This window comes from Pinus tabuliformis, chromosome 9, assembly GCF_031772625.1.
Source record: "Pinus tabuliformis cultivar Carrire ecotype Pingquan chromosome 9, CPIR1, whole genome shotgun sequence".
NCBI lineage: Eukaryota > Viridiplantae > Streptophyta > Pinopsida > Pinales > Pinaceae > Pinus > Pinus tabuliformis.
Window position 1 is genome coordinate 329,150,847 of NC_142307.1, and position 24,328 is coordinate 329,175,174.

Here is a 24,328-nt window from a genome sequence, read left to right on the forward strand (position 1 = left end):
GCAATTTAGAAGCTCATGCAAAAACATAAATTCTTGTCTTCATTTATGCACAAATTCATTTATGCATGGGAAAGATTTATTAAATGGAAGAAAACAAAGTTATTACCATATAGTGGCTAAGTTCATGAATGGAAGTGCTTTGAAACCAATGAAAAACTTAAGAGATCAAAAATGACAATTGTAACTCATCCTAAGAAACTCAAAGACAATGACCTACTCATCAAGAAACCCTAGATTATGCAGCAAAGCAAGAAATCTGTTTTTGGGCTGGATGAATAGAACCCTCAAGGATTTCTAGAGTGTATTATGTCACTATGATACCATTGATCTAACTATCCACAAATGGAAGTAAACTAATTAATCATCCAAATACTTGCAAATTAACAAAACCTAAATTACTTCAGTAGCTAACCATGAATGTAATCTAAGGATACATGTACAAACAGAGGAACCTCTGCTTGCTAAGGTTGGGCCCTAACCCAAGAGCTTCAACCTTCTGAGTCAACTCAGTGCTGGATCAAGGGAATGCTTCTCATTTTCATTAAAATATCAAAAATATGTAAGAGTCATCAATCACAATGTGTTAGCTCGAAAATTCCTCTTAGCTACAATAAAAAAATTCGAATGAGGCTCTAGGCCTTCTTATTTGTACAACTGAAGGTACCAACAACATCCTTAAATTTAGAGAGTCTTGGCTCCCAAACACAAGATCAACTAGTCTTTAACTATCACTGGCTTGGTTGTCAATGATCTTAATGGCTCGGCTACTTGTAACTCCGAATTGATGAGATCTGGGAGAGGAATCTTTGAGTGAGTGAGAAGTTAAGGAGGGAGATCCAATCTCCTAAAATCCCTCTTGCTTGGCTACTCCGAGTTCCTGCACTTTAATTAGCCAAAATTTGCTCCAAATCCTACAATCAATGCACATAAGACCACAAGATATGACATCTCATCTTTACCCTTCTCATTAAGCAAAATATAACAAAACATGTAAAGAAATGCGAGAAAGGTTGATTTTAGTGAGTTCGAGAGTAGCATTAAGGTCCATATAGTTTACCCATTAATGAGCCTCATTAGTCCTCCAGGCCAAAACCAAATTTAATGGCTATCCCCTCATCTTAGGATGACAGTGGTTAGCCACTACTAATGCCTACATTAGTTGTAGGGATAGGAACAAGACCATTAAGAATGGACATTTGTCAAAACAACTAGTATTGTATCCCCCTGCTCAACCTTCTATTGAGCATGAGTTACCCTTGTGGTAAGAAGAGGGGGAAGAATATGAATTGCATCATAATACCCCCTAGCCAATCTACACTCTAAATACTATTACATGAAGGGGGGAACCTGATGAAGATGACCTCATTGACCATATCTTTCAGAACCAACCCTCCCACTCCCATGAAAATTGATGAGTCAATGAAAGAATCTGGGATTAGTCCTTGGATTGACTTATGCCACATTTACTCAAGTCTAAAACATGCCAAGATTGTAGAGTTTGTACCATCCAAAACCTTAAATATTAACCCTTCTCTCTTAGTCAAATAGGAAGAACAATTTTGCAATTTTCTAAGGCAACACCTGGATGATTTTTCTTGGGATTATAAGGAAATGAAAGGTGTGCATTGCTCAATTTGTACTCGTAATATTTACATGAATGAAGGATTAAAGCCTATGCGACAACCCTAGAGAAGGAGGTACCCATATCTTAAGGACATTGTGAAAGAAGAATTACAAAATCTACTAGATGCAGGGTTCATATACCCCATTTCAGATAGTGAGTGAGTGTCACCTCTTATTTTAGTTCCCAGCAAAAATGGGAAGTGGCAAATCTATGTTTATTATCAATAACTTAACAAGGCTACAAAGAAGGACCATTTTCCTTTACCCTTGATTGACCAAGTCCTAGATGGTCTTGCAGGGAAGAAATTATTGTCCTTCCTAGATGGATTTAGTGGGTAGAACCAAATAAATATCAACCCTGAAGACCAAGATAAGACCACATTCACATGTCCTTGGGGTACCTTTTCTTATAGAGTTATTTTATTTAGTATTTGCAATGCCCTTGCTACTTTCCAGAGGCAAGTTTTGAGTAATTTTTTCTAAACTTGTTCATGACTTTGTTGAAATGTACATGGATGATTTCACTCCTTATGTTTAGGATTTAACCCCATATAGAAATTACCTACATGATAATTCTAAAATAGAAAATAAACAAAGGTGAGAGCATAACACATAAAACAAATATACATAGATATTTTTCTCTGGATCCAAAAACTGGGACTACCAGATTGATTTTTCATTATATTCCTTTCAATGTTCCAATACATATATATATATGTCGACGCATCCAATACCATGGACCAAAAACCATCGCCCCCAAAACCATGTGCGAAAACCATGCACAAAACTATGGACAAAAGCATGGGTCCACCCCCCTCTAACCCCCTCTAACCCCCCATTTTTTCTAAGGGAGCTAGTCATGGAAAGAATATAACACAAGACAAAATTGTCTCACTTGTTGTTTTCTTTCCACAGAAGGCCACTGGAGAGCTTAGTCATTTATCCAGCCCTGCAATGCCCATTGTTTCTCTACACTAAGAGAACTTCTCAGAGCTCATAGATTTTTTCAATGCATCTGCATTATTCTTCAAAGTGTCCACCTTTACCAGAAACGCCTTTTTGTCTTCTATCATATCCCTTACAAAGTGATATTGAACATCAATGTGTTTTGTCTTTGAATGATAAGCAGGCTTCTTTGCCAAGAAAATTGCACTTTGGCTGTCACAGTCTATCCTTATAGTTCCCTGTACTAACCCCATAATTGAACACAATCTATGCAACCAAACTACTTCCTTTCTTGCATGAGTGGTTGCCATGTATTTTTCCTCTATAGTTGATAGTGCCACTATAGATTGTTTCTTACTCATCCAACTAACTGCACCTCCAAATAGGTTAAACACATACCCACTTGTAAATCTTCTCTAATCCAAATCTCCATCCCAGTCTACATCAACAAAGCCACAGATATCCAAAACTATGTCCAATCGTTGTCTTCCTTGGTAGCACAAACCATAATCACTAATGCCACACAAATACCTGAAAACCCACTTCAGTGTTGTCCAATGCTCCTTCCCTGGTTTTGACATAAACATGCTCAATACTCCCACTACATGTGAAATGTCTGGTCTAGTACAGAACATCATATAAATCACGCTATCGACTGCACTTGCATATGGAACACGGGACATGTCCTCTTCCTCTTCTTGTGTCTTGGGACATTGTTCAGCAAAAAAATTTACACCTATGGGAATAGGAACCTTCATCGGTTTACTATCCTACATATTAAACCTTTGCAGTATTGTCTCAACATACTTCCTCTGGTTTAACCAGAGCTTCCTCTTTTCCTGATATATTTTAATTTCCATACCCAAAATATAGTTTGCAGCACCAAGATCTTTTTGTCGAATTTGGAGGACAATTGGGTCTTCAAATCCTGGATAATTTCTTTGTCATTTCCAACTAGCAACATATCATCCACATACAAGACTAGATAAATAACATGATCACCAATTAATTTATAATACACACAGTGATCTGCTTTGCTTCTGGTGAATCCAAGTCTCCGTATAAATGTATCAAATTTTTGATACCACATCCTTGGTGATTGTTTTAACCCATACAAAGACTTTTTTAACTTGCGTATCGGTTCTTTCTTATCCTTCACCACAAATCCTTTAGGTTGCTTCATGAGATCTCTTCTTCTAGATCCTCATGAAGAAACGTTGTCTTCACATCCATCTGTTCTACCTCAAAATCAAGAGAAACAACAAAAAATAAAAGTAATCTAATAGAAGCTACCTTAACAAGAGGAGAAAAATATCACCAAAATCAATTCTCAACACCTGGGAATAACCTTTTGCTAACAACCAAGCTTTGCATTTCTCCACCTTTCCTTCTGCATTTTTCTTCTTCTTGAACACCCATTTGCTGCCAAGGGGTTTCCTTCCAGCCAGCAACTCCACCAGATCCCAAGCCTCATTTTTGTGCAAAGATGCCATTTCATCAACCATGGCCTCTTTCTAGAGTTTTCCATCCTATTAATCTACTGCTTCCTTTACAGTTATGGGATCATCACTAGTAATAGATAAAGCAAAATTTTGACAGAAATCAGATGAACTATACCTTTCTGGCTGCCTTCTTTCTCGAACTGATATTCTCACAACAGAAGTTTGTGGCTCTTCATCTTTTGATTCCTCTTTTGATGTAGAATTTGATTCTTCCTCCTTAAGCTCAAACTCTACCTTCTCATGTTCATTTGGTTAGAATTCATGTTTAATAACATATTTCACCTCTCTGAACACCACATCTCAGTTGTACACAACCTTCCTTGTTATTGGGTTCCAGAGCTTATAGCCTTTTAAACCATCCTTATACCCAATAAAGATGCACTTTTCAAATTTACTATCCAACTTTGTTCTTTTCTCCTTTGGAACATGTACATATGCATCACATCCAAATACCCCAAGATGTGAAAGAGATGGTTTCTTACCAGTCCATACCTCTTGTGGAGTGTTATCCTCTAGAATTCCTGTCCTAACCTGACACCACTAAGCATGCTTCTTGCCCTTTCCATCAACATATTGTTCATTCTTTGTGCAACTCCATTTTGCTGAGGTGTGTATGGAGTAGTCTTCTTTTGTGCTATGCCACACTTCTTGTAGAACTCTTCAAATTCTTTCTTGCAAAATTCTCCACCGCTATCTATCCTTAGCGCCTTTAGCTTCTTCTCTGTCTGGTTTTCCACTAGAGCCTTAAATTCTTTAAAGTTGTCAAAGACTTCAGATTTCTTCTTGAGAAAATATATCCATGTATTCCTTGAGAAGTCATCTATAAATGATACATAGTACACAGACTTACCCAGTGATGGAACCTTCATAGGCCCAAACATGTCACTATGCACAAGCTCTAATATTTGTTTCGCCCTCTTACCACCAAAGGGGAAACTCAACCCATTCTGCTTCCCATATACAAAATTTTCACAGAAATAAAAATCCAGAGAGCTATTAATCATACCTTCTACCATACCTTTACTATGAAGTATTCGAAGGCCCTTCTCTCCAATATGTCCAAGCCTTTGATGCCATAGCATGGTCTTTTCTCCAGAGACCACTAAATTTTCTACTCCACTTTCAGGAACCACAAAATTATTGCACCCATCAACAAGAGTGCTACCTTGCAGCTTGTACAGAGTTCCAATCTGAACTCCCTACATAAACACTAGTTCTCCCCGAACCATCTTGCAGGTATCTTTCTCGAACATTGTTTTTACTCCTGCATCATCTAGCTTGCTTACAAAAATCAAATTTCTGGCTAATGCATGAATATGAAAAACACCTAAAAGTGTTCTAATCCTTCCACCTTGTAACTTCAACTTGACTTTTCCACAACCAATGATTCATTCCTTCTTTTCATCCACCAAGAAGAAATCACCACCATCATATTCCTCATACTCGCAGAACCACACTCTATGGAGAGTGAAATAAAAGGATGCACCTAAGTCAATCAACCATGCCTCATGATCTACATGTGTACTTGAAGAAGAAGACAAGTACACATCCCCACCTTCATCCAAGGTGGTTTTTGCTTCTACAGAAGGAGCATCATGAGATCCCTTTCCTTTGTCAGGAGCTTTATATTTACAATCCATTTTGTAGTGCCCTTCCTTTCTGCATTTCCAGCACACCTTTAAAGGTTTTCCTGGAGATTTAGATCTCCTTCTATATTTAAATCTTTCACTTGATGACTTATTTTTGTTTCTATTCTGGGACCATCCTTGTATAGATAAGGCATCACCATTCTGGCTCTCCATATTTTTCTGTCTCATCTCGTCTATCAGCAAGGATGAGACTATTTCATCAAACTGCAAGGCAGTTTCATTGCTACCTGTTGCAATAACCAGAATATCCCATGAATTTGGTATAGAACACAAAAAACGAATGCATTTATCTTTATCTGAAATTTAATATCAACAGATAATAACTGACTTAGCACAATATTAAATGTGTTCCTATGCTCTATCACTGAGTCTCCATCTTTCATCCTCAGGTTGTACAACTTTTTCCGTAGGAACAATTTATTCACTAGAGACTTAGATTGGTACAAAGTCCCTAACTTGTCCCACAAAGCCTCTGTCATAGTTGCCCTTTATACATTTAGCAATACTGAATCTGAAACACACAATCGTATTGTGCTCTTTGCCTTCTGATCCAACTTCTTCCATTCTTCATCAGACACTCCCATTGGTTTAGTACCCAGATCTACCGTGATCCACTAATCTTTATCCACCAACAGATCCTCCATCTTGAGTTTCCACAACTCAAAACTTTGACCATTTCTCGCCATCTTCTTTCACCACCAGAATCGATCCCGTAGATCTCCCACTGAACAGGGTATAACACAAGCCCAAGAAAAACCCCTCAGCAACAAAGGCATCCCATTGAAGCCAAAACAACTCTGATACCATTTGTAATTTTTAACCCCATACATAAATTACCTACATAGAATTTTAAAACAAAAAATAAACAAAGGCGAGAGCATAACACATAAAAAAATATATACATAGAGATTTTCCCCTAGATCAAAAAACCGAGACTACCAGATTGATTTTTCATTATATTCCTTTCAATTTTACAATACATATATATACATGTTGAAGAATCCAATACCATGGACCTAAAACCATCACACCCAAAACCATGTGCGAAAACCATGCACAAAACCATGGACAAAACCATGGGTCCAAAAAACAAAACTAGTTGTGGAAAGAATATAACACAACCCAACATTATGGATGTGACTTCCATGAAGCTCTCTCCAATCTGTGCAAGCTCTTGAAGAAATGTTTTGAAATGAATCTCTCTTTGAGCCCTGAGAAATGCGAGTTCTTGATGAATGAGGGGACTGTCCTTTTCCATACCATATCCAAGGAAGGGATACAAGTTAACCCAAACAAATTTTCGATAATCAAAATGGTCCCTACCCCTCAAAAGCAAAGAGATGTTAGGAGTTTCTTGGGAGTATCTAGGTATTATAGGAGATTCATAAAAGCCTATAGTAAAGTGGCTTCACATTTGTTTGGATTATTGGCCAAAGATTCAGATTTCTATTAGAATAGCAATTATCAAGAGGCTGTTGAAGTGTTGAAAGGAAAATTGACCACTTCGCCCATCTTAAGGGGTCCCAACTAGGAATTTCCTTTCCATATCCATATTGATGCATCAGATAAAGTTGCAGGGGGAGCCTAGGACAAGTAGAGGATACATTTCCTTATTATATCTATTTCATTAGTAAGAATTTGTCTAAAGCTGAGTTGAATTACACTGTCACTGAAAAGGAACTCTTAGTTGTAGTACATTATTTAAACAAATTTAGGCACTATATCACTGGGAATCAAAATTTTGTTCATAATGATCATTAATCCATTAAATATTTGATGAATAAGCATGATGTCAATGCTAGGATAATTATACGGTTGTTATTGTTACAACAATTTGATTTGACTCATATTGACAAACTAGGGAAGGAAAATGTGGTTGCATATTTTTTGTCCAAGTTAACTTTGCCTACAGGTAATGAGGATATGGTGGATGATCAAATTCCACATGAACACCTATTTTCCATCTCGGTGCTTTCTCCTTGGTTTTCTGACATAGCGACCTACTTGGTTGATGGGAAGTTCCCTCCTAATCTATCATCGAGAGAGAAAAACACTATTGTAAGTAAAATCTCTCCTTTCACTTGGATTGGGGGTAATATTTTCAGATTAGGACCAAATCATATCTTGAGGAGATGTGCAAGATAAGAGGAGGTCTTTGAAATCCTCTCAACATGTCATGATGGACCTTATGGAGGTAGTTTTGTTTCTAAAAGGAAAACATTTAAAGTTTTATTGGATGGTTACTATTGTCTCAATTTACATCAAGATGTAAGAAGATACACCACTAGATGTGATTAGTGCCAAAGGATAGGAAAAAACACACCCAGAGATGAAATTCCCCTACAACCTCAAGTGTTCTTAGAGCCATTTGACAAGTGGGGCATGGGTTTCATTGGGCTAATTGATCCACCATAAGGACATAAGAGGTACATCATTGTGTGCGTTGATTACTTGACAAAGTGGACTGAGACAAAGGAAGTCAAAGAAACAACTATGTAGAAAGTGGCTAAGTTTTTAAAAGAAAACATCTTCTAAATGTTGGGTATCCAAGGGAGGTAGTCGCCTATTAAGGAGCATAATTAACATAAAATATTATTGAATATGTCATGGAACACAATACACCCACTGACAATCACCCTAAAGAAAATGGGCAAGTAGAGGTCACAAACATAGCATTGGAGAGCATCCTCACTAAGGTTGTTAGCAATGGTAGTAAAGATTGGGCAGAGAGACTAGTTGACGTCACTTGGACCTACAAAACCACTTGGCAAACCACCACTGGATTCACTCCATATGACTTGGTTTATGGGAAGAAGGTTTTTCTTTCTATTGATTTTGAATATAACACTTTGAGGATGACATCTCAGTTGGCCTTAGACTTCACTACAACACAACAAGAAAGGATGCTCCAACTTAACGGCTTAGATGAGTTCAAAATGTAAGATCTCCTATACAATGAAGTCATACAACTGTAAAGGAAGGTTTTGCATGACAATAATATCAAGGAAAAATATTTTCATGAAGGAGATAAGGCTTTGTTATATGATTCTAGGTTCAAATATTTCAAAGGGAAGCTAATGAAAATATGGTTGGGTCCATACCTAGTAGAAAAGTGTAATGAAAATGGATCTGTCTAGATTAGCACCATTGATGAAGAAGGAATTCCCTTACCTGTAAATGATTATAGGTTGAAGTTATATAGAATACCTCTATCCAATTAGTTGAGACAACAAAGAATTAAATTTGATTGGGAGTTTCATAGCTTCTAGTCCATAACACTCCTAGAAATTTGAAAATAAAAATAGAAAGCCCTAGATGAAAACCTCTATGAGGCATTTGAGCCAAACTCCAGGGTTGAAAACCCCTCTGAGGAATCTCATAAGAAAAAACAAAAGAGAAAAAAAATATATCCCTAGGTGAAAACCTCCTCTGAGGCACCTAGGGAAAGCATGCAATTTGAAAACCTCCTAAGAGGTGTTAGTGTCGGTATCTTCATCCCTCCGTTAGAGATCAAATTCTCTTGTTGCATTGCATGTTAGATGTCCCACTCAGTTAGCTGCATTCCATTAGGAGCATGGATCATCTGACGGTAGTGGCTTGTTGTACATTTTCCCTCATGTCCTTTACCTGCTAGCCCATTTCCGTTCATCAAGATCATCTGCAGTCACTTTTTGACTTTAAAAGTCCAAGAGTCATTCATTTAGGGTTTCACTTTCATTAGGTCTAGGGTTTCATCAAAAAGGTCTCCAGAATGTCCAATAAAAGTTAGCAGGCACATGAGGAGGTTCCAGTACCAATAAATTTCATAATCAGTTGCTCAGAAATGTATTTTTCCTCAAAACTATGTTTTGAGGAAAAACAGAGTATTTTAGACCTTTCTTGTATAAATTCTTGTATTTTTAGTTCTTCGTATGTAAATCACTTCAGTGGCAACCCTGGTCACCTTACCAAGCCTCAGTAGCTCCATCCCCTACAAGGCAAACAAAAATCAAGAAAAAACAAGTCATTCAGTTCATCAAAAGGCTCAAATAAAGTGAAAAGCTCAAAACACAGAGTTGAAAAGTAAATTCATATTCCAAAAATTATTAAAGTGGGTTTTATGAATCAAAAATTAAAAATATCCTTGTATATAAATCATTTTCTCAAATCAAAATCTCATTTTCATTCAAAGAACAAGATTGAGCAAAGTGAAGGTCGTGTTTGAGCAAAGGAAGTGAGTTTGGAGAAATACTGTTCGAATTTGTGGGCATGGCACACTAGGTGAGAGGCGCAACACACATAAGAGGCACAACGCATAGGGCCACGATTTTCAGTGCTATTTTATATTGGTGCGGCGCACTCAGGAGGCACGACGCGTTGGGTTTGAGGCGTGGTGCATAGAGCTGCCAAGCCTATTTCTCTCAAACACTCCCTCAAAACGCCAAAATCGCTCAAAACTTCCATTGTACATGTAAGTTAAGCCCTCTTCCTTGCTAGTGAAGGAGTTTTTCATAAAGTTTATGGTGGTTGTGTAAAGAAAAATCAAACCCTACTTCCTTGCCATTTCTCAAAAAATATTGCTTAGCATTTGTACTTGTCATTTGGCTGCCAAGTCTATTCTACCACTCCCTCATTTTTTCACTCTTTCATTCATTTTCTCACCTTATCCACCCATTCCCTAACTCCCATATTTAGTCATCCCTATCCCCAATTCCCATTTTCTCAAATCCTAACTACAAATCCCCAAACCCTAATTGTTGTCCCTAAAGCTTACATATCACTCCCTAATCCCCTGTTTCCCAAACAAAACCCTGTCTAATAGTCCCAAAATCCCTCATATCCTCTCCCTCCACAGTCCCTCATATACTTTTCCCTTAGTGGCAGAAAATTAAAAACACCATAAATCTCCTATTACTCATCAAAAAAACACACCCACTAGCAAACATGGAGTCTGATCCTTCATATGATCGTGAGGAAGAGACACACAGTGATTCTCCTACGAAGGTACATGCACCAAGGAGACCTCATAAGGGTGGCAAACATATACGAGAGGAACCTACCACACTTGCTGAGCTACAGGCCTACCCTCTCACTATCACATGCTTCCAACACCAATCCTGCTATGAGTTTTGTGAGCTGGTTGCTAGAGTCCAATATCATCATGAGTTGGCCCGATTGTTTGTGCTTCATCTACATAATGGTCAAGCCACTCTAGTTGGTGTAACATTCACTTTAACACTAGAGTCTATTTCTTTGGCAACCGACATTCCTAATATTGGAGAGCAATCGAACAAAAGGCAACAAATTGACAGGAAACATTATGAACCATACATCAAGCCCGGTTATTTGAGACAACTCAGCAGAGTTTTTCCCTTTTGGTACCTGAAAGATTCATATGCTCCTTTGATGAAATTGATAATGAAATATTTCAACTGTGAGGGCCGGTTTTCTCGCCTATATGCCTACCATATCAGACTGTTAATGCACTTTGCCAGGGTGAGAATGATGAATCTCCACTACTTCATGTGCCGAAACATTGAGAAGATGACCACCCTAGTACAACAAAAGACTCCTCAATAGCAGTTCAACAGTATATATCATTTTTCTCTCATTAAGATTGTGGCCATACATCAGCTTGGTTTGCAGGGAATCACATGGGAGGATTTCATTTCTCGTGAGTTCTTCATAGCTCCTCAGGGACCTGCAGAGGCGTTTCATGAGACAGGTGGACCTTCACATCAGCATGAGGGTCATGAGACACAAACCGCTAGTATGCCAGTGTTTTTCACCTATCAAAATGGCACTAGACGGTTGTTTGCAGCAGCAAAGCGAGTGTTATCTTGACCCGGGGTGGAAGGGGTCTCGCTTCCTTCATTAGCACAGTAGGTTCAAGACAAGGGCAAGAAGCCATTACAGGATAAGGGGCTTTCAAGTGATCAGGAGACTGGTTTCATTCTCATTGAGGGTGATGATACTAATTTGGGCCCACAAAGCTCAAATATCAAAGAAGTCTTCCAAGAGCAGCAGGTGGACATCAATGCCTTGTCCCTCAACTTAGAAAGAGCTAAGTGGATAATAAAGTAACTGGAGCAAAGAAAAAGCAGCTTGAGGATCAACAAGCGATTATGGGGTTGCAAAACATACGAGAAAACTGCAAAGCTGCCAAAAGGAGAAAGGCGCAACTCGCATCACTTGAGCAAGAAATCGATGTCGATCGAGAATCATGGCTTGAAAGAACTAATATCCACTTATAAATGTTGTTAGAGAAGGCCAATAGGGAGAAGACATTGTTGAGGCATATGGCTTATCATTACATGGCAAGAAACAAAGTCTGCAAGGCAAGAATCAGGAGCTTGAGAGCAAAGTTGAAAAGGGCATCAAGGAGGCAAAAGGAGCAAGATAGACTTCAGATATTGGCTGAGGCTTCCTTGGACCAACACAACACTTGATGGAGAATACTCAACCCAAATTTCAAAAAAATTGGGATAATTTTTGCATTTTTGAAATTTTTGGGCTAAAACACAGAAATTTCTACCCTATGCGCTGTGCCACCTCGTGCTCGCTTTTGATGGGAGCCTCCAAATGAAAAAAACTCAACATTTTTGGATTTGGCATAAAAAAATATGCTTTCCTACCAATGGCCAAGAAATTTTGACAGGTTTTGAGCCGTCAAAAAGGTCAAAAACACTCAAAAACTGACCTTACTACCCCTATTTTGACACATAGGAAGCAGTGTTGGGAGAACTCAGTTTTGGAGGGCTAAATGGAGGCAAAATTCAAAATTCCACTTGGGTTGGAAAGTAGACAGGCAGAACTTTCTAGAAAGCACACATGGAGCAAGTTTGGACACTAAGAAGGCCTCCAAAAGTGGCTACAAACAGGCGCTACGCATAGGGAAATCAGCACGACGCATTGGGTAAATTTTGCTCAGTTTGACCAAGAATACTCTGTTTTTCGCCTAGCTTTTTAACAACTTGACTTTTCTCCCTCTTAATGTCAAAATTGTGACGTTATTTAATGTAAATTGATTTATCTTGATGTAATTATGTCAAATTTTCACTTATGGAGGTAGATTCATCTATCAAAAAGTTGTTTGAAACTGAATGAATCAGTTCGCTAGTTTCTAGAGGCAAGCTGTTCCGCTGCCTAATTTCTAGTTCTCAGTTTAGAATTAGTTGGAACAACTCCTAAACTTATGAGCTCAGCCCCTAGAGGCCAGGATGAGTTATGGTTTGTCTATATCTTGTGATCTTTCAGTCATTAGCATGGTTGGACTTTTGAGAAAGCTTAGAGCTTTATTGTATACTCATATCAGCAGTTTTGGCTAAGGAATTGAGACCAGGGTTTGCAGCACTCTTTTGGATTCATGTGGTAATTTGTTTTGGTATAGTGCTTTCTTCTGTAATTGTGAATTTACTTAGGTTTTATGTATTCCATTGTCTATCTTGCTTCTTCTTAACTAAATCAAACAAGAGTAAGGGTAGAATCCATTGAAATTGCAGTGCTCTACTTAGGGTTTGCTTTAGCTTTGATTTTTTCAGCTATTTGAAGAGGATCCCTGAGTTTTCTTGCCCTCTTCAACTCCTCACCTATCTAATCTCTCCATCTCATTCGATTTGAAGTGCCTAAATCAGTTGCCTACCTTGCCCCATTGAGATCTCTGCAAAACTGAGCCTCATTCCCCGCACCCAAAATTTGCCTTTCCATTTGAGCCAACAAAAACATCATTTTATTCAATCAAACTCATTTACACACATACCTAGCCTAAAATCAGTCAACATATCAGTCATCTCAAGCCCTCATCGATCATATTTTGCTAAGATTGACAAGGAGAGAGCCCTCTCCTAACCTAGTAGGGCTAGCTACCAGGTTAAGCATGGTTTGATGTTGTCCTACATCTTACCTTTCTCAGCCTGAGGTAGATTTAGGCACTAAAAAGAGGAAACTTGTTTTTCTCAAGAAATAAGGAAAAAAACCAAAACAAAAAAAAGGAAAAGAAGAACATAAGGAAGAAGCTTATACCATGTCTGCTAACCTTTCTGTTGTTTTGCAGGATTGCATACAATGGGAGATTTCATGGTTATAGGCCAGAAAGTACAATATATCATCCATCCTTCCATACATACACCTCTTCATCCTCTCCACTCATATGACCATCTCTCTCCACCATCCCATCAACAAGAAATTCTAATTTCACGAAGGACATGTATTGCTACAGGAGGTCCTGTAATGCTACAAGAGGAACCTGTGAAGCTGCAGAAGAGGGATCCAATGAGGAAAACATCCCAAAATACCATTATGACTATAGGAAATGATAGATAGGTTCCCCCAATTGTTTCATCATCATCCATCCATCACCCATCCACTCCATTCCACCAAGAATTTGCTCAAATTTCTGACTTTGTCCTACCTTTGGAAAAGCACAGAAGCAATTGTTTTCTATTTTTCCAATGTCTACACTACTCCTTGATGACTCTAACGTTGTCCTCATGACTTGTCAGCATCTCCCTCATACCCCTTATGCAAATTGAAGACTTCAAGGGGGGATCAAAATACTACTACAGGAAGAAGACTCCTCTAGCAGCCTCTGTAGCCACAACAGAAATCACTGATATTAGTTTTTCCACCAACAAAAGGGATGATGGAGCCTTTTCTACAAATAGGAAGGGGAAAATCATCTTCAGGAAAGCTTTCCACTAGAAACAACATCTTAGACATTAGAAAGGAACTTGGACACACATAACAAAATCGACACTGAAGGTATCATCAAGAATGAAGAGATGCATAGGAAACAAGTTAAAGAGTCAACTCCCTTGATCATAATGATATATGGCCCAGCTCCAACATGTTACCATCTGCAACAGCTCGATCCATAGGTAGGCTTAGGTATGGAGACCCTCACCTCCTCCCTATGCATAAAATGACTAAAATGTGTTTTGAGCGAGAGATGTGTTTTAATAGGTTGGAGATAGCCAATGAACTTGACCACCCTCGGCTAGTAGACTTATGTTTAATTTAAGTCACCCATGCAATGTGGTAATGTCAACTCAAAATGAAGTGATTTCCTCAAAGAGTGGGGTGATAATCATGAGGAGAGAGAAATGATTACAATTAGTGGGGACAATGGTCCAAAGGAGAAGACTCGTGTTAATGCCATGTCACTAAAGCACTCCAAGATTTTAACCAAAAAGGGATATTATGTGATGGGATCGACTTAATTTGCACCATCACTCATTCCAACAACAAGTAGAGGGAGGACGAGCTATTGTATCAAAAAACTTAGGGTTCCACCGAGGAGTTTCAAACCTTCACTGCAAGTGCTACAAGAGAAAGATAGAGGCAAGCTTGCGAGTGTTATAGGAGGGTCCAGAAAAGCTACAAGAGGAATTGGGAGGTGAAAAAGGAGTCTCAATGGCTCGATATTGTCTCAAAACCTCCATGCACACACAATTTTTTTTGACAAGAAGTAAATGGAAACCTCCTTCCTCATTTCTACATCCATTTTCATGAGAATTATGCTTGAAATTAACACATTGTAACATTCAATTGATATAGGAGGTATTTTTAAAAAAAATTGTGGTTCAAATAAGTGAAGAATAGTTTGGTTGATATCAATTCTAGCACCCTTCTCCCTCACTGCTACTAGGAAAATTAACATTGTTTCACCACTAAGAGTGTTTCAATTTTTTTGAATTACACAACTACATAGCATCAAGGAGGAATAATAGAAGAAATGAGGGGAGGATTTAATAGAAGAGAACCCTCAGACACTAAGAAAATTCACCAAAACCCTCCTGTAGTGCACATATTTAGAAGACATGAGTGGTTGGGTTTCTTTCAATTTCTAAAGGGGTATCATGATGATATTGCTCATGAATTTACCATGGAATTAATTATCAAGAGGAAGACATTGCCACTACTATTATCAAAGGGTTAACCATCTCTCTCAGTCCTAAAACCATAAGAAGAGTGACCATATTTCCTCTAGGAATTAGGTGGAGAAAAGAGGACAAGCAAGTGGGTGTCACAACTAGGAAAAAAATCTTCCTTTCAAAAGAGAAACTTGTAAAAGATAAGAATGGAGTGAGAATGGAAATTCTACCTTACCCTTGGCATGAGGTAGCTTATGATATCCTCAAGTATATATCTTGTGAAGGAAGATTAAGTGTAGTTTATGCCTACCAATTCAGGCTGCTCCATGAGTTGAGATTCAAGGCAGAATTTCCTCTCCCTCAAATACTTAATGTACCCAATTTCCTCCTACAGTCAATCATGGAGATGAGTCAGAATGTCATGGAAGGAAAACACCAACACGTAGCTCACCATGGCCTCATCATGTTAATAGTGGTTTATGCTCTAAACCACTTGAGGATCCCTGCCTTATGGAACAAATTTGTGGACATGGATAGGGAGAATTTCATAGAAACCCAAGCCATCACACCTAGAGAGACACCAACCTATAGCATTGGAGGTAAATAAGGAAAAATAGAGGAAGAAAAAGGAGCAAAAATTGAGGAATAGGCAGCAAGAACAAAAGAGGAATAGAGAAAAACATAGGAAAAATTAGCAAGAGAGATAGAGTAAGGAGAAGAAAAAATCAAAGGAGAAGTGGGGCAGAAGAAAGTAGAATAAAGAGTATGCCATGTTGAGAATTATTAACCCCAAGGAGCAGAAGAACAACCATATAAAAAAAGTCTATCTCCAGGGCGTACTTCACAATGTGAAGTAGTTGTAATATTAGCTACATTGGGCACTCTTGTCAACCCCAAAAGGAAGCAATCAAGATAATGTCCCATGTATTTTAGAACCAGGAAGGGCATTAAAATTAGACAAGGGAAACCACAAATTCGTACAAAGGTTCCTATCATTCTTGATTAGTCACCAAGTAAAAAGGAATAAATAGAACTGAGTGAAGGAAATATTGAGGAGGCCACTCATAAAACCAAAACCGAGTCACCTATAGCACCTGTGAGTAGGCCTACCACTAGGGTAGTCACCTTCAAGAAGCTAAGGACACAATCTGCCTTTGAGAAAGGAGAAAAAGAGAAGCTACAGGAGGAATAGGGTTTTCTACAAGAGAGATAGGGCTTTCTGTTGGAGGGGTTGAGTCTACTACAGGAAGAACAGGGGAAGCTAGAAGAGCACAAGAGAGAGCTACAAAAGGAAGAAAACACCTCAAAGTCAGTTGGGAAATAACTACAAGAGCTTCAAGATCTGGACCCACAACCTAGCTTGGGGTCCTACTACAAATTTATTGAAGGTGTAAGGATTATCCCTAAAAAAATTGCAATCCCACTCCTCTATGAGATGAAGATAGAGAGAGGCATAACCCACAGGTGGATGCAAATTTCCAAATCCAAGAAAGTGGAAGATGTGGGCCTCATGGAGGAGAGATTCTTTGAAATGGGTAAGGAGTTAAGTGATTTAATACTGAGAGAGAATATTATGAAGGAGAAGCTACTAGCATGCAAGATTTTAATGGCTAATATTCGCAGGTGGGCTAATTTTCCATGGTTTTTCCAAAAACAAAGTTCGCCAATTTCCATTTTTTTTAAAAATATTTGCCCAAATTTTACGATATAAAATTATTTTCCCTTAAAAATCGCCAACATTATATAGAGAATGTTTATAAAATCATTATAAATTTTAAAATTTTACGCATACATCAATAAACATTTTATAGTTTGCATATTAGGGACTAGTGAGATTCGCCAATTTTTCTAAACTTCAAGATAATTTTCCATCCTTAAAATTTTACCTGACTACTGGCAGAAAACACAAGGTTAAGAGAGAGGTTGCAGGAGAAAGAAACAAAACTTTCCACCATGGAAAACCTCTCTATGGAAGCCCTTAAATGTAGGCATCCATCAAAGTCTTATACTCTCTTCGTCAAGGAACAATGGCTCCAACTCTAAATCAAAACTCTAACACAATATTGATCTCTTACTTTTCATAACTATAGGAAATTTATTGAGTTTTGCAACCAAACTAATATGGAAGATAGGGAAAATTTAGTTGAATTCTATATGCATAATCTCACTTTGACAAATCAAACTTTTTGGGGTCCCAATTCAAGATTGGGGCACATGCATTTAATGGCTTTAGCATCCTGGTTGACTTAAGAGGAGACAAGGGCTGAGGAGGTGAAACAGGTAATGAAAAAAGAGCATAAGAAACCCTTGTATATTATAATATAGCTAGTGAGCCCTAAGGTTGTCATCAACAATCACAACCTCATCTCTAGTGATGCTCCTTTACCACAAAAATACATTGTTACCCAGGAACAAGCCATTCTACACTTTGAAGACACATTTAGAATGTTGGGAACTTAAAGTTTGCAATCTTGCCAGAGAATATGGCATGCCTTACCCCATTACCTACAAATCAAAAAATATAGCTGTCCTAAAATTATAAGGAATGCCTTGGGGAGAGCACCATTGTACAAGAGAATCATGTAGAGAACACAAATTTCATTAAAATTGGAATTTTTTTATTACAAGGACATCACTAGAGTTGAATTTTTTGGTTATTTTGGAATACTATATCCACTATTTAATTCTAAATTTAATGAAATATGAGTTAGAGGATTAATATCAGGTAGATAAGACTCAAATTTAGTCCACCCTTGTTGCTCGGTTTACAAGAAGGAAGAGATGAAGTATAATAGCAGAGGGAGTGGACGGAGATAGAAAGGAATGTAAGTTTTTAACCATAAGATTGAACACCATATGAGGAGCTTTGGGATGTCAGGGAGGCCACCAGGGCCATGAAAGAGCTTCACATGGATGAATAAGTTGCTCAAAGGAAGAGAAACACCTTTAACAGTGGGGTGATGATGAGTCCCATCAATAGGTATATTTTGAAGATCATTATTCCATCCTCCAATCTTAAAACTATCCTTCTCTCACATTAATTCAAAAGTTTTGTAATATTATGTTTAGTAATAGGAGTAAAAGGTGTTTGTCATAGTATGTGGCATAATGTGGTTTAATTTCAGGAAAAAGAAGCATTTTTTAGGCAATTACTATGTAGGGGCTTGATGGAGACAACCAGAGAGAATCTAGGGGGGTTTTCCACCTCCTTAACTTCGTAACTTGGCTTGGGATCACAACATCCTCTCTAACCATTCTGAATTCATTTCTAGCTGAGTGACTCCTAGTCCAAGTGAAGCTCAAGAGGGACAAGATCCACCATTTCTGAGATCATGGAGGGAATCACTCCTACTTATAAGCCACCCTTTTGTATAAATAAACAAGAAGAAAAGCTCAATGAGATTCAAATTTTTTGTTCAACTAGGTGTGGAAATTGAGCTTGGAGCTTGACATTGTTATTTTGTGAATTTTTATGTGTTTTATGAGACCTTTACTTTTTGATAATGAGAATTTGGATTTTAAGTTGCATCTGAGTGAGTTTCAGAGGGATAAGACCCTTAGGTTTTGGCCCGACCCATAGGCTTTGGTCCCTCTTTTTGTACTTATGTTTTGTTATTGATTCAAAGCTATTCATAGTTTCTTTCATTTCAGTAGAGATTAAGCTATAAAAACCTGTGGTTGCAAGCCTCTTCCTCACCACCCTTGTGGGAAAATGTCTGGAACGATTCACAACCTCAGTCCAAAAATATTGCATTTGTGATTTCTTGGAAATAGATGAATGTTATTTGTTCTACTTTACATTTTCTTTCTGGATCATAGAAGTTAGTTTAGTGATTATATTAGTAATATGTCATAAAATAGATGTTATTTGAATTCAACTCATATTTTTCATCATAGGTTATCTCATTTTGTTAATGATCAATGGATGTATGCATGTAATTGATTGCAGGGATGCATTGATCTGTAGGGAAGGGAACCTTCACCACTTCCATATTGAACTCCTTCATTTTATCTTCCCACCTTCAATTTTGACCCAAAAACCAATTTCCATAAGTCATTTTGCCTAATATACAATAAGCAATAATCCTAGTGCAAGACAGACCTTTGAGAGGTCCTGAGCTTGGCTAGGGGTTCAACCCAACATCCCTTCATTTTCTCCAACCTCGATCCACCTCTCCATACCCTCAATACATCATTTTCACCCTCAAAATCCACTCAGAACCCCTCCTATAGCATTACAAACCCTCATGTAGCAATACAGGACCTCCTGTAGGAGCCACCTATAACAAGTTGTAGAACCATTTTCCTTGATAATTTTTTATCCTCCCTTCAAATTTAGCTCAGTAAAGATGAATAATGACCCCCAGTTGTGATTTCATGAATAAGGGATGCTTCTAATCCACTCCAACCATTCCTTTTCCTCAATGAAAAATAGAGTAGAATTAGTTTTTTTTAATCACAAGTATGATGCAAGTAGGCTACTGATTTTCAAGAAAGTGTGAAATAGGTAGATGATACATGAAATTATTATTGGTATTTTAATGAATTATGAAATATAAAATAGCTTCCTTTCTACAAGTGGATTTGGTAGTTTGATGAATTTTTCAAGATAAATTAGGTTTCTTTTTGCATGTAGATTAACCCTTGTCCTTTCATGAATTGATTAATTATCAAATGGAATTTCCACTTTCATAGCTAGAATTAGTTTTCAATTGTACCTTCATAAAAAATATCTCATTTTAATTCAGTAGGAGGAATGGTATTTGAGAACTTTGATCTAATCTCATGACTGAGGGTGGCATGAGTGGAATCCAATCTGTTGTGCATATAACACTGTCACCTATAAGTTTGAATGAACCTTGGATTGATAATTTGAGTTGAGGAGCCCTTGGTAGTTGCAACATTCTTTTTGCAATACTAGGGATCACCATGAGTCTTAAAAAAAATCATCTTAATAAAAAACTTTACCCATAGCATTTACACTTGATCAAGTTAGGCATTTGGTAGGTTAACTAACTCACTAGTTCTAGAATTTATAGTTTTTAGAGTAGTATTTTTCCATTATTTTTTAGCACATGTTAACAAGGTATTTTCAAGTGATTATACTCGGATTGGAGTCCTAGGAAATCCTACTTGATAATTTTTTTACCTCAACTCATTTGAATTTTATTTTGTTAGGCATTTGACAAGATAAATTGAGATATAGACATCTTGTAGTAAGTTTATTTTGAGATATTCCTAGCCCATATTCACTCCAAATTCATGGTAGAAGTATATTTATATCCTATGAGTTCTTTGAACCCAATTTGGTTGAGTTGAGTCTTGGTTAGGTCTCCATTTAGTTCTTATATTTCTTGCTTCTTGAATGTTGGTTGCTGCAATTAGTCTAGATTTCCTTTCCGCAATTTACTTCATGCAAAGTGTGATTTCCTTTTTTAGAGAGTAATATAGGACCTTCATTTCTTGAAAAATAGAATAAAATTCCTTTAATTCCATTTCCCTTCCAGAGAGATAGATCATATTTGACTATTTTTAATTATGCTTTACATTTTTGCAAATAGAATAGATTTCCTTTCTGTTGGCATTATCACACAAGTGTTGTCCTTGATGGCAACTCACTCAGATGACAGATCACAATGTAGCAGGTTACCAGCACAGAGTTACAGATCAGAGTTCACAAAATGAAGAAAGAGAGTTATACGCAGGATCCCCATTGACCAAGTCGTGTATACACGTGGGTTAATAGACCAAAAGGATCGTATAACATACACATGCACTTTCACAGAAGGAAAGGCACGTACATGTTGGAAAACTAAGTTTTGGTTAGTGGTATTTGGTCCATGGTATTTTGATCCATGGTATTGGTCCAAGGTATCTGGTCCAAAGTATTGACCCTAGGTATTTGGTCCAAGGTATTGGTCTTAAGTGGTTTTGGTCCATGGTATTAAGAAAGGCCTAAAACTATAAAACGAGGAGAAGATCATTAGGCCAAGTCACTCAAGTTTTGAATATTTGTTGAAGGGTGAGATCTAGTATGTAGGTTATTGGGTTATGGTGCATTGTTGGAACTGAACGAAGGAGGAACCTTAGCACTTTATGAAGGATAAGATCTAACGATGTATCGGGATCTTAAGGCTCGAAGAGAATTATCTTTATGTGGTTTGTTCATTTATCTGAATAACTGGCACATGTTGTAGTCTGTAAATATGACGACGGGCATGACTGAAGTCTGGAATTGTTGTAATATTTAAATCATCATTTACAGATCTGTACATAGGTTCACCTTACAAAAGGCGCGTACACACGCAGGTTCTGCACATAGAAACAACGCATACATCATAAAGTTGATTTGCAGATCTGTACGCAAGTTCGACACATGGAAGTAGCATATACCTTATAAAATATGTTTTAGTTGCTTCTGTTTGCTATTGCAGTGTTCTGGGTTATTTCTTGGGTTCTGGTTACTGTGTTTTGGTGACAGCATTCTGAATGATCAGAGTGATTGATTGATTAGGTTCTGGCTGGTTCAAAAGGAGATTGGTTGATGCAGATATATTTGGTGTTTGAATGATGTTGTTGTTGATGGATCCAGTCTGAAAATTAATGAAACGTGGTCCCTAGAAGAAAAGATAAGGTTGTAGCCTTCTGTAGGCTGGCACCTACGTACTAGTAAACATATAAGCTAGTACAAGAGCTAGGGGGTTGTAGCTCCCTTCCAGTAGAAGCTAGAGAATGAGAAAAGGTTGTAGCCTTCTGCAGGTAGAATCCTCTGTATTGGTATAAGAATGCACCAATACAAAAATTGTAAACAGAATTCTCTTATTATTAAAAGAAGACAGAGACGATTGCAGCAGGTGGTTTTCACCCACATTAGGTTTCCACCTTATATCTTGGTGTTCATGTGTATTTCTTATGTGTGATGATCTGTTCTATTTTTACTGCACCTGATTACTATTTATATGATTCTGATGCACTGATTAAAGATCAATATATGAAGAATTAACTGAATCATAAGTTTATTGGATATATGCTAGTTGCACTAAACACAGTTGCGTGTACATGCGAGTTCCCTTAACTGAAGTAGCGTATATGAATCTGATTATGGAAATGAAAAATTATTAGTTTGATAATATTGATTCACCCCCCCTCTCAGTATTATTTCCAACAATTGGTATCAGAGCAGGTCCTTCAAAAGAAGCTTGATCACTTGAAGGAAGATCCATCATCATGAGTAATCAAGAAAGTGGGGGATCCATCAGACTGCCAATCTTTGATGGGAGAAACTTTGTTTATTGGAAGGTAAGAACCATAGCCTATCTTCAATCTCTTGGAACATATGTTTGGGAAATAGTGGAAGGAGGATATACATTTCCATCAGCAATTCCTACAGATGCAACAGGTAAAAAGCAATATGAAACCCATGCCAAGGCTATCAATACATATTATTGGGAAGTTTGTCAAAATTCAGAGTTTGTCAAATTTATGCAGCTCAAATCAGCCAAAGAAATATGGGACAAAATTGTTCTAAGCTACGAAGGAGACTCTCAGGTAAAACATGTTAAACTGCAAACTCTCAGAATTCAATATGAAACTCTCAAGATGCATAATGGTGAAAGTGTAGCTAGTTACTTCTTACATATGGATGAGATTGTTAATTGAATGAAGAATTTGGGTGAAGAGATAAAGGAAGCTACCTTAGTTGAAAAAGTCTTAAGATCCTTATCTGCTAAATTTGAATCAACAATATATGCCATAAAAGAAAAGTAGGATCTACAGACTATTACTATGACACAGCTTCATGGAATCTTAACTGCTTTTGAGAAGAGAAAAGGAGGTCCATTAGATATGAGAGAAGTTGCATTTAAAGCTTCAGCAAAAGGAAAAGAAGAACTCAATGAATCAAGACATATTTTAGAAGAAGAAGAGGAAGTGAACTTTGTCAAGAATCTTCAACGGGGTTCCGGTAGATTTAGAGGTAAACTACCTTTCAAATGTTTTGCCTATGGTAGAGTCGGTCATTATGCTGCCAAATTTACTCATAAAGACAAATATCATAAAGGGAAGGAAACTGCAAAATGGAATAGAAAACAAAGTGTAAGTAAAAAGAGCTACTATACTCATGAAGATAGTGATGGGTTATCAAATAGTGATGAAGATGAAAATAGTAATTACTATAGACTTCTGATGGCTTATGAAGATGATGATTTTTTGGATGCTTTAGATGAAGATGACCTTTATGAACAAATCTCTAAACTCAAAATCTTTTTGGAAGAAAAGAATATGATTATAGATACCTTGACATTCCAACTTGTTGAAAGAGAAAAACACAATGAAAATCTAGAATGTGAAATTGTGGGTCTAAGAGAGGATCTTGAGAAAACAAAAGCTATCAATCTTAGAATTTATAAAGGATCAAAAACCTTAAATGAATCAAAGTGCAGCGCTCTCCTCTGATAAAGATAGGTATTGGATATACTAACGAAACATCTCAGAATTCGTCAACCTCCACTAAAAGCTATCGTGATGCAACAAAGAGAAGTGAACAATTCGAAAATCATTAGCAAAGGCATAAAGCAAATCACCACGTGAATCAAGCTCAATTTAATTCAACGATGAACACAAGCCACAATCAACCTCAGGTAAATGATACTCGATTTGCTTCAAAGAATATCAATCAATAGGTCAGCAGGAGGAACTTCAACTACAATCAACAGGTCAGTAGATTCGATAATCACGGGAACTTCTTTAATGGTCAATG